This window comes from Muntiacus reevesi, chromosome 4 (genome assembly GCF_963930625.1).
Source record: "Muntiacus reevesi chromosome 4, mMunRee1.1, whole genome shotgun sequence".
NCBI classification, from domain to species: domain Eukaryota; kingdom Metazoa; phylum Chordata; class Mammalia; order Artiodactyla; family Cervidae; genus Muntiacus; species Muntiacus reevesi.
This window is the reverse complement of record NC_089252.1, coordinates 74,072,344-74,084,552: the sequence shown is the minus strand read 5'-3', so window position 1 is coordinate 74,084,552 and position 12,209 is coordinate 74,072,344. Positions and strand designations below refer to the sequence as shown.

The 12,209-nt window shown below is 43.1% G+C and overlaps 1 protein-coding gene across 6 annotated transcripts in view; it reads right to left on the bottom strand.

Annotated features, from left to right (window-relative positions):
- The window catches only part of TRAK1 (trafficking kinesin protein 1), a 99,049-nt gene that overhangs the window by 59,195 nt on the left and 27,645 nt on the right, over window positions 1–12,209 (bottom strand). The window lies entirely within an intron of this gene.

Below are 12,209 nucleotides of genomic sequence, written 5' to 3'. Positions count from 1 at the left end.
GCCATAATTACCGTCTGAGCATTCTTCATAATACCAGTCTAGTTCATAATAATCCGCTTCGATAAATTTCTGCATAGTCAGTATTCTGGCAGAGGAAAGAATGGACTTCACGGCACCATCGACGTCAGGTGAAACGCTGCCATGCCCCCCTGCCCTTCCAGAATGCCGGGCAGAAGAGCATCCCCAAACATGCCAGAATTAAGCTGTGCATCCTTAATGACAGTCTGGAGCCAGGACGGAAAAGGGGCAGTGAAAAGGAAAATCATGGAGGGGGAAGAGGAGGAGCACAGCTATCAGAGACCCTGGCAGTCCTGCTAATAAATAGCGGCAGCGGCCAGCAGCCGTGAATGGGAGTAGCCAGAGCCGTCCTATCCGCGAGCACAGAGGGTGACGTCAGGGACACACACCACCACCCTGAGGTCTCACTCCAGCCTCGCCGCCCGCTCCCGCTCATCTTTCAATCTAACAGTTGCCATAGAAACAGGCCGGCTCAGAAAAAAAATGATGCAGAGATGGAGGAAATGTCTTCCAAGGATGCTGGGAGCAGGGGCTGAGAGGTGCCACGTTGGGAGAAAGGAGGGCGTGCAGGCAGGGAAGGGGGTGGCGCCAGGAACCTTATCACCATCATCTCTTCCGACAAATGTCAGGACAAGTTTATCCATCTGCTTAATCCTGGTCACTATGGACTTTGCATTTGAAAAATAACCCCTCTAAAAATCTGCAACTTCTTTCCTCAACCTGATTTTAAACATCTTTCCTTAAAAATTTTGACCGCCACCAAAAGAAATGTAAATTACTCAGAAAAGGGAACCATTTTCACACAGATACAGTCCTGTTCTCTGTTCATGCCTTGGCTCAAACTCCTGGAAAAACAGCCTGCAGCATGCAAATAGAGGAGAAAGCCATCACATAGGGGCTTGTGCAACAAGATAGACTGCTTTCACGGACACTAAAATGTGTTATCAAAGTACAAAAGTGTACACCAGAAGGAAACAGCCCACCCTCAGGAAGGTGGTTCCCTCCAGGAAAGGAGTGAGGGAATAAGACTTTGAAACTGCCCTTATAAATGCATTGTGAATGTTTTATTTGGGCTTCCCTGGTGGCTCAGTGGTAAAGAATCCGTCTGTCAAGCAGGAGACAAGGGTTCTATCTCTCGGTCAGGAAGATCCGCTGGAGGAGGAAATGGCAACCCACTTCAGTATTCTTACCTGGAGAATCCCATGGATAGAGGGGCCTGGTTGGGCTGCAGTCCATGGGGTAGCAGAGTCAGACACAACTTAGCGACTAAACAACAACAATGTTTTATTTCTTACAAAAAAAAAAAAAAACCAGTGTTTTATTTCTTACAAAAAAAAAAAAAAAAAACAAGGAAAGTGAAGCTAACATTTATTAGTCCTAATTATTTAGCATGTTTGAAATATTTCACTTAAATGAGTAATGGATAATTAAATAGATTTTAGACTTGCTCTAAGTTAAACTCATTTGCTAAACAGGGTTGCTCAACCTCAGCACTACTGACACGCAACTAGGGTCAGACTGTTCTCGCTGCAGGCACTGTCCTGGGCATGGCCTCCACCCATTTAGGTGCTAGAAGCACTATCCTGTCTCTCTGTTGACATGACATCCAAAAACGTCTCCAGATGGTGCCAAATGACCCTTGGGAGCAGAATCTCTCTTGAAAACTGCTGCCCCAGAGCAAAACTACCTATGGAACCTCACCAGCCTGTGAGCCGGGTACTCTAACCATCTGTTGGTGTCAGTGGCAACAAATGTGCCGGCTCGGTCCAGCTTTCCTCTTAATTTTCTACTCAAGACTGTAGAATGTGGGAATGAGTAATAGCAAAAAGACTTTTTTCCACTACTGGGAGGGCAAGTTTCTTTTCTTCCACAGTGATCAAACAGGGAGGCTTTCCCTCTATCCTTCCAAAGGCACATGATGCCCTAGTTAATGAACTTGGAGGAAAAGGCATCCCTCTAGGGCAGGACTTCCCAGGCTTTAAAGTGAATGTGAATTATTTGGAGCTCTTGCTAAAGTGCAGATTCTAAAAAAAAAAATAAATAAATAAAGTGCAGATTCTGATGCCTCAAGTCTGCAACTGTGCACAATTTTCTGCATTTCTAACAAGCTCTCACATGCTAGCAAGGCTGCTGGTCCCCAGATGACACTTCATGGCAAGGCTCTTCAGTAGGAAAGAACGATTTGGGGGTAGATTTTAGTGTGTATGTGTGTGTGTCTGTGTGTGTGTGTGTGCGTGTGTTTGTGTATGTGTATGTGTATATCTGCCTAACTGCGTGTATGAGTAGTAGGTAATTTAAAGGAAAACTATTTGAGTGTGTACGTTGAGGGGGCGGTGGTTTATACATGCCCTTCCCTCTCCCTGACCCCAACTTGGATACACATTTAAAATTTTCTAGGACATTAACCTATTTAAAGTCAGCAGCCACCAGTTTTAATTCCTGCTGTAACTGCCCCCATTATCTGAACACATCTCTCTTCCTTTGGTCCTCATCATGTCTCTCTCTGCCATCGATGGCAGCTCTCAAGAACACCACAGCAAACCACCAGGCAGCCTCTCAGATGTCACTCCTCATGACAGATGAGCTGAGGCTGGCGTCCTAAGGTTTTTGTTTGTTTAAAGTTCCCTAAGGTGCTTCTGAAAGATGATTATAGGTCTCATAAATAAACTGATGGACAGTTAACAGTTTCCTCAAAATCAGCATGTTTAACAGGTTCAATCCAATACAGGGGGTGAGGTCTAGTATGAACTTTCAAAATGAAGATGGAATAAAGGAACAAAGAATGCAAACTCCATAGAGCATCATAGAAAAGCCAAGTGCAGTTAGAAACCTCTTCAACAAAGGCTTATGTAGGAGACTTGGGTTTGATCCCTGGGTTGGGAAGATCCCCTGGAGAAGGGAATGGCAATCCGCTTCAGTATCCTTGCCTGGAAAATTCCACGGACAGAGGAACCTGGAGGGCTACAGTCCATGGGGTTGCAAACAGTTGTACGCAACTGAGCGACTAACACTTTTCAACAAAGGCTTGGCACACTTACCTCATGGCGGTATGGATTTTTAAAATATTTTATTTATATACCATATCAGCACAGAAGCAAAAAACAATGAAGAGATGGATGGATGGATACACGGATGGACTACTAATGGCAGGCAGTTTAATATCATAGCTCAGAGCAAGGACTTTTGGAGTCGGGCGGCCTGAAGTTTGGTTCAGGCTCCTCATTTGCCATCTGTGACATTCTTAGACGCCTAAGTCTTACCTCCTAAATGGCATGACTATAATACCTGCCACACAGACAGGGTGAGGCATTAATTAATGCATGGGAGAGCACTCAGCACAGTGCCTGGGACAAAGTGAGTCTGCAACAAATGTTAGTTGCAATCATCTTCATCACTCTAATTCTTTAAAAAAGGAAACAAGCCAGTATGAGCAATTAAAAAGAGAGCACAATTTTCTAAGCTGTAATTAGGGAAATGAGGTAGAAACGTCATTTATTAGCTTTTTTCCAGCATAATAAAAGGCATTGAGTTCACAGTAATGAGCAGGCGTGGTAATCTAGGGGTGGGATGGTGCCATTTCTCAGTAGCAACATATCACTGAATATGACTTTTATCAAACCCAAAGACTGTATACATCTAATTTACTTTTTAAGAAAATGCAAAAGAAAGAAATGAGTAAGGAAACAGCATTATTTATGGGTGAATTTTATGGGCCTTGAGCAAGTTTTTTTTTTTTTGACCAAGTTTTAAATCGAATGTCTATATCAAAATTGCCCAAAAAAAAAAAAAAAAATTGCCGTGTGATAGGCTCCAAAGGATAAAGTAATCCATCCACAACTCTGCAGAGACGGTTCCAAGGTTAAAATCCAGGTGTGCGTGCATGCTCAGTGGTGTCTGACTCTTTGCGACTCTGTGGACTATAGCCCGCCAGGCACCTCTGTCCATGGGATTTCTCATGCAAGAACACTGGAGTGGGTTGCCACTTCCTTCTCCTGGGATCTTCCTGACCTACCCCCGGATCAGGAATCGGGACAGGTGCCAGAAGCAGCCTGAGAGAAGCCCTTGTCCACTCACTCAACACTATTTAAGGAGTGCTGACTGCACATCAGGCCTCAGCCCTTTACCGCTCACTCACTCCTCAGTTGCCTGCTCCCTAAGACCCCCCCTCACTGGGCAGACAAGGGAAGGGGCCTCAGAAAGCTGAAGTCGTTTGACCAGGATCGCTCAGCAAAAACCAAGAGCAACTGAATACAAACCAGGCACCAGTCACCTCCAAAACTTTTTCTGTCAATAACTGAGAAAACACTGAAGGAGTATTTACAAATAAAATTTGAATGCATGATACAGGGTGCTCGGGGCTGGTGCACTGGGATGACACAGAGGGATGGGATGGGGAGGGAGGTGGGAGAGAGGTTCAGGATGGGGAACACATGTACACCCATGGCGGATTCAAGCCAATGTATGGCAAAACCAATACAAAGTTGTAAAGTAAAATTAAAAAAAAAAAAGATTTTTTTTGAAAGAAAAAAAAAGGAGGGGGTTGGAATTAAAGGTATATTTCTCTACCCATCCCCAGCAGATCAGCATTCTGATGCCAATTTTAACACGGCTTCTTGGAAAGTTGTTGATTCCATGTCTTGGGGCAGGAAAAATCAAGATAGGCCTGCAATAGCATGTTGCACAAAAGTAAACAACCACTCCAAAAGGTCTGGGGTAGGAGTGATCAGGCATCAGAGCCCACTTAAAAGGACATCACATTGCCAGCTTGTGTTAATTCTAATATCAAAAAGAAAATACAATCAATAACAGTTAAAGGTTGGGTCTGTCAAGACCATGAATATCAATGAACATGAAAACAAAAAGGGCAACCAAGTGAATAAGGCTACTGACATAAAAAGGAAAGTGGAATATAATAGGGAGATATTTTTAATTTATCTTAAGCAAGGGAGGGTAGATGTGTGTGACTGTTCTATTTCTGTCACTAATATTTTTCATAAAACACTGTATGAACACTGTTCTATGTAGGGTGGCTATGAATAAGCCAACCGGATATGGAATGAGGAGGCAGGTAAAAGAATAGAAAAACCTGATGCTGTGGCCACAACTACCCCCAGGTAGAAGGAGGATCAGCTCCTGAGCTGCAAAGCTAGTTACGTATCCTCTTTTGTAAGCATTTAGGAGAATCTAATAGATTGAATCTGCCAAATTAAGAAGACTCTAATTACGAGAGGACTCATAATCAAACTTAAATGTTTGCTGTTCAGTCACTAAGTCCTGCCTGGCTCTTCGTGACCCTGTGGACTGCAGCACGCCAGGCTTCCCTGCCCTTCACCATCTCCCAGAATTTGCTCAAACTCATGTCCATTGAGTCAGTGATGCTATCCAACCATCTCATCCTCTGTTGTCCCCTTCTCCTCCTGGCCTCAATCTTTCCCAGCTAATGAGTCAACCGTTCATTATCAGGTGGCCAACTTAAATGATTGAAAGAAAATAATAAAATTTCTAAGTTTTAAACTGTTAGCTGTGCAGTAATTCATATACACATACATGATTTTATATACTCATATGCACATATATGTATGCAATAAAAATTCAAAATAAATTATTCACACATTTAAAAAATGAATACGTGCTAACAATTTTGTATTAAATTACAACAGATGCAGTTATGAGTTTGCCTTGAAGTGTCTCAGATGTTACATGCCACATGCCACCTTCCTCCGCACCGCAGATGATGAGCATGGGCCACACCAGGGCCCCCAAGTGGCCGACCATACAAGCAGGTGGGAGAAGGGTGGCTCCCGTGTTCCTCCCTCTGGTTGGAAGCAGAACCGCTCAGGGCCCCAATCCTCCTCTGCAACATGCCCCTGGTCTCCAGAGCCCTCCTCCCTTCAGGAAATACTGCAAGCCTTCTACCTGCATCCCAGGGCAGCCAGGACAGAAGAGGGGAGGGCTTCCTAATCCTCCATTCTTGACGGGGTCAGGGGGACTCACATGAAATACAGGCTGACAAGCAGGCCTTCCCCTCCACCGGTTGCAGAAAATTAACTAACAGGATGCTTCTGCAGAGTTTTCTTTCTGATCTTTATTTTTTAAAACACTGCCACTGCCAGTCACCGAGCTCCCGCGGCAGAAGGCAGGCTGCTAACGAACAGCTTGCTGTCAACTACCCCCTCCCAAACCATCCCCACCTCATTTCAGGCACAGGAAAAGCAGGCACCCATCCCATCTCCAGGGAGAAGGTGGGGACAGAACAGAGGCGGGAGACAGCACCCAACAAAGCACTACAGAGACAAAAAGCCCCCCAGCTTGGAAGCAGTCCTCATTAAAATCACTCATAACCTGAGCAGGATACAGAGAAGCAGAGTTCTCATGTGTTGCTGGGGTTCCCAGTTTGCTTCCTGGACCCTGGGAGGGCTGCATGGGGCATCTCATTCCTGGGACCAGCAGGTCACGCAGCAGATGTTCCAGGGTCCGAAACATAAATCAGAAGCTTAGAACACAAACCATAACCCAGAATCACTATGGCCTGAGCCCATCGCTGGTGGGGAGAGGGTTGCGGATGGGCTAACAAGCTGAGCTGTCATGTCAATTTCCCACCTGAGTCTGTTCCAGCTTTGTCTTAGACAGGCTGGATTCCCTTGAAAAGGAAAACAGTCAATCCATATAGGATTGCTTGCCAACCAATTTTGTTCTTAAAAGAAAAAGCAAAGACACACCAACACTGGAATCTGGACTGATGAGAAAGAGTGGAAGCTGGCAGGCGGCAGGTGACAAAGCAGGCCTAAGGTCACAGGGTAATCTGCCTCCTGGTATGAGCACCCAGCTGCCTTGCTCACTGGATACTGGGGTTCCTGGTACCGTCGGTACCCGGTGTGGTATAGGTGTGGCTGCTCTGGACCGTCACAGATAAGCATTTTCTATTCCCCCTCCGCACTGATGCCTGAAACCCTGGCCCACACCTGGGGATGAGGATGGCAGGGGGCGGGGGGCGGGTGCTTTGACTGTGTGTCGCTGACACATGAGAAGTGACTGTGCAGCCAGAGCTTCTCTGTCTGCAGAAGTCCACCTGCAGACTTCTGCTAAAAAGCAATGAAAATGGGCCCAAGGAAGAACCGTTCTCACATGAGGAGTGAGCGTAAGAGGGGAGAAGGCACAATTCCAGGGCTCCCTCAGGTCCTCACCTGCAAACAAAATGGCCTGGGGTCTTGAGAATGGCAGAAAGGACACAACTAGGACGACAGCATTTACATTAGAAAACTCAAGGCAACTGTTTATAGATATACCATAACGTATACATTTTAGTGTTATTTGTTAGCAAAGGATAAGGAAACATTTTCCCCAGCCATTAGATCCCTTCTCCATCTTCTACACAACCTTCCCGACACCCATCATTCATCTTTTCTTCCTTCTTTCAACCCCACCCACCACAATGTTTGTCGTGCTCCACACGCACCCCTCCTACACACACAAACACAGACAAACCATGTTTTCTCCTAGGTCACACCTCATATAACTTGTGATCCCTCCCTTTAAAAGGTCAGCATTGTGTATAATTTAATTCAATTTGCACAGGCTCAGTGCATACTGTGGAGTCTATTTTTGTTTCACTTAGGATTTTGGATTTTCCTGATGGCTTAGATGGTAAAGAATCCACCTGCAACATAGGAGACCTGGGTTCGATCCCTGGGTTGGGAAGATCCCTGAGTTGAGAAGAGAATGGCTACTCACTCCAGTATTCTTGCCTGGAGAATTCCACAGACAGAGGAGCCTGGTAGGCTACAGTCCATGGAGTTGCAAAGAGTTGTATAGGACTGAGCGACTTTCATGACTTTCACTTCACTTCATTTAGGATTTTAGTTAGATGAAGGAAGTCTCTGGAATGTGGCAACAAAGTGATCTTTCTATTCTATACACTGTTTGCAATTTTGCTTTGTCTTTGCAAAAAAAAAAAAAGAGAGAGAAAAACTTGTTTTTTAACTTAAAAGATACTTTTGCAAATTCTTATTTAATCGGCACTTGTTAAGCACCTATTTCATGCAAGGCACTAGGTGGACTTCAGCCTTTTTAAACATGAAGCAGACATGGGCTGTACAATAACAGTTGGACTAGATGAATGGTCTTTGATGGTGTGTTGTTGTTTAAATTAAATTTTACAAAATTAAAATGGGACGGGGAGCTGGATTAACTGCAGTTGCCCAGACCCCATCCACTCCTTCCACACAAGCAAGATAGGATGCCAGCCAAGGGCCTCGAGAGCATCCTGTGTTGGCCCCACCTGGTGCAAAGTTCCAGGTTAGGTAGTGAAAGAAAACCAGTAATCCGATGTTTTCACTTCCTGAGCCAGAAAACATCAACTTGAACTCAAACAAAGTCAAGCTCACAAAAGATTACAGGTACAGACTAGTCACTCAATAAATACTTGTTGACTGATTCATTAACAGTACTTTATGGCAAAAGCAAACAATGAGGTGATGTCTTGAAACTCTCATCTGCTTTACAACCTCTTCTTGGGGCTTCCCTAGTTGCTCAGAATCTGGCTGCAATGCAGGAGACCTGGAATCAATCCCTGGATCAAGAAAATCCCCTGGAAAAGGAAATGGCTACCCACTCCAGTATTCTTGTCTGGAGAATCCCATGGACAGAGGAACCTGGTGGGCTACAGTCCATGGGGTCACCAAGAGTTGGACACGACTGAGTGACTAATAACACTTCTCTTCTTTGGGAAAGGATTGTTCTGTTGAAGTTGTCAGCAGATCATTTGCACTTGAGACACAGAGAGATTTCATTTCTTGACAAATGCTCTTTAACCAAAAAGTTACCAAAAACATGGCCCTAGGAAAAGGAACCAGAAGGAGTCATAGCTATCTACATACCAACACAGCAATCCTCATGGCTGGTGTCCACTGACTACTTTGTGACTAGAAAAATCTACAGCACACAGTCATTTCCACCTGAATTCAGGAAGCATGACCTAGAGACCACAGGATGCAGGGGGAAAAAATGCAGGAAAGAAGGAAACCTCATCGTGAAAGTAAGCTACATCAGGCTAAGTGTCACTTGGGACAGTGACCTTTTGAAAAAAAAAAGCAATTTTGTATATGTCAGACACATTTTTATGAACAAATAAGCTACGGACATATTCTAAAACAGGGTTCGCATTTTTCATGTCTACTAAATGAACTTTATTCTTAAACAGAATTTTTTTCTTTTTTAGCTTCTCTGAGAGAATGGTTAATTAAGACATAAAGTTAGAGCAGATAATACAGGTTGGGAACTCAGAATCCCACTATAACATATGTATACCTGTGACTGATTCATGTTGATATTTGGCATAAAACAACAAAATTCTGTAAAGCAATTACACTTCAATTAAAAAATAAATAAAATGGGGGGGGGGGGGAAAGGACCCCACCTTACTAGCTGTGTGATTTGGGGCAAACTTAACTTCCCTGAGCCTCAGGGTCCTCATCAGTAGTATGGGGGACAGTGAAAGTTTTTTATTCAGTGGTCACTGTGGAAAGTAACTGAGATATCTGTAAAGCATTACAAAACTGTGCCTGGCACACAGTAAGACTCTCCCTTCTTCTTGCTGGACCATCGAGTCTTAACTGTCCCGTGTTGATGGGTTCATTCGCTGTGTAGGTGGTTTTTACTTTGTGTATCCCTCAGACTCTGCAGGGATGAACACTGCTGAGCGTTCACTGGACTGCTGAAATCTATCTGAAAAGGTCATTCTACCACCAGGTAAAGGTGAACACCCAAAGCCTTCTTGCCTATCCTTAACAAGCCAGGCAAGGGCCAGATTTAAAAAACGAAGCATTGATTGTCTCCTCTGAAGGATGACATGTGGGCAAAGGAGATGAGTAAGCTCACCTTCTGACACCCAAGGTGTCCGCTCTGATCTCTGAAGCAATGGTGTGGGTGAGCCTATTATCCAAGGAGTCTCACCTGGGGAGTGTATCAGAAGCCCCTGGAGAACCCCTTACCCTGATACCCACCCACTGCCCTGACTGATGCAGAAAACAAATCTAAAATGAAGGGACGGTTTATGTTGTCTTCCCACACACCTCACAATTTATTTCACACACTGGTGATGGCAGAAACCATCATAATATTGTAAAGTAATTATCCTTCAATGAAAAATAAAATAAAATTAAAAAAAAAAAACAAAGAAAAACACACTGTGAGTCACAGTGGTGTGAACCATGGCATCTCCTGGGTTACACATGTAAACACACAGATGAAGTCCAGAGACGACACCAAGTGCAGAGCAGGGCTCTTAATAAGATGCAAAGGACTACAGAGAAAGCAACTGTATTATAATGCAGTTATTAAAACTTCAAACAAAGGTCTGTGATAAAAGTGCTTCTTTATCAATGCACATTAAATAATAAGATCAGCACATCTAATAATGAAAGCAATTTCAAAGCGGAGATGAGTAAAGATCTTATTTCTTCCATATCTGCTTCTTCTGTAGCATGACATGAAAATACTTGTGATTTCTACTGGTGACTAAGTCACAGGTCTTAGCAATACCACTGTGCTTTGTTTTCCATGTTTATAAAGAAAGTAAATGCTGCGTTTCAGTTGGACGTTTATGAAATTAAGGATGTAAATTTTTTTTTTTCCTTTACAAGTTAAAAGAATCCCCAATTTCTCTCTATAGATCCCTTGGAGGGTGGTTCTAGGACCTTGGCTTCCCTGGTGGCTCAGACGGTAAAGAATCTGCCAGCAATGCAGGAGACCTGGGTTCAATCCCTGGGTTGGGAAGACCTAGGACCTCAGTTTGAAAGCCCTGCTCTATGGGCGCTGTATTTAAAAGATAATGCTTGATCATTCAATTAACTGATATTTAGCAAATGCCCACTTTACCCTCATCACATGTACCACAGAAGAAAATGTAGAGTTAAAGTAAGACTTAGATGCAACCATGCTCTAAAAAATTTAGAATATCTGGTCAACATATATTTTCAGTTCTTGTAGTTTTATTATAGTTTGTGTTATGCACTGCCAGACTCCACCAGGATGTTTTTTTCTCTCTCTCTCCTTTACACATATCACTAGAGTAAAACAAATAATAGCAAGTCACAACATCTGTTCAAGTGTACTGAAAATAATTTTAAGCTATAGATCAGCGCTATTGAATAAATACAATGAGCCTTTCATACTTCAATTTCCTTGATAATAAAATCAGCCTGGCCCAAACAAACTATAGACATTTTACAGGGATGAGAAGAGGCAATTCCTATGAAAGGTCTCTGACAACAGTGAAGTGTTACCCTTGGGTGGTGTTCCAATCACACTGTGATTGTAAGTGATTAATCAGTGTGTATGTGAGGGACCTAGGAGCCTCCCTTAGCAGAAATGGCCAAGCAGGATCCTATAAAATCATAGGAGAGTCTGCTAAAGAAGAGTAAGTAACGGGCAGGGATTTCTAGAAAAATAATTCTACCGTGAAGCAGTCTGAAGGAAACAAATATGAAACCTACCTAAGAGGTCACCCAGGACACGGTTTTCCACAAATACCATGTCTCCTTGGGTGTACACGTACCATGAGTCAACAAAAGTGACTTGTAATGGGCCTCCTCTAGGCTATAAGATACACTAGAAGTTCTAAAGCATCAACTTGGACATTAGTTCAAGTCTAATGTACTTCATACTGTCCTGGTGTAGATTATTCTATTTTTACTCCTGTTGAAACTGATTATCTGCAGTGTTCACAAAGAGGATTGTGCAGGATTTGCAGTAAGTATTGAAACACAGACCAATTTAAATAAAATTCCTTTCTTATTAATATCTAATAGATAAAACGTGAAAACAGCCCAGATACATGCTAAAGGAGAAACTTAGAAATTCTCACTTGTTTATTATTAGTGATTTCACAAGTTTAAGAATAGTGGAAATTGGTTTGTGTTAGAGAAAATAATTATAGAAAACTTTACAGATGCACAATAAGCTGCTTTTGAACCTAGCTATCCCTAAGAAGAAACAGGATTGTTGTACTTTTTTTAGAAAAAAATGTGATATGCTGATACATGGATATGTAAATGATGTCACACTAATTTAGACTAGGTTCAAATCAACTTGAATTTTAAGTCAAGAGTGTCAAAACAAAAGAGAACTGGTCTCACTAATCTTACAGAGCTGCCATGAATTTCTAAAGAGAAAAATTACATCAAAACTACCTC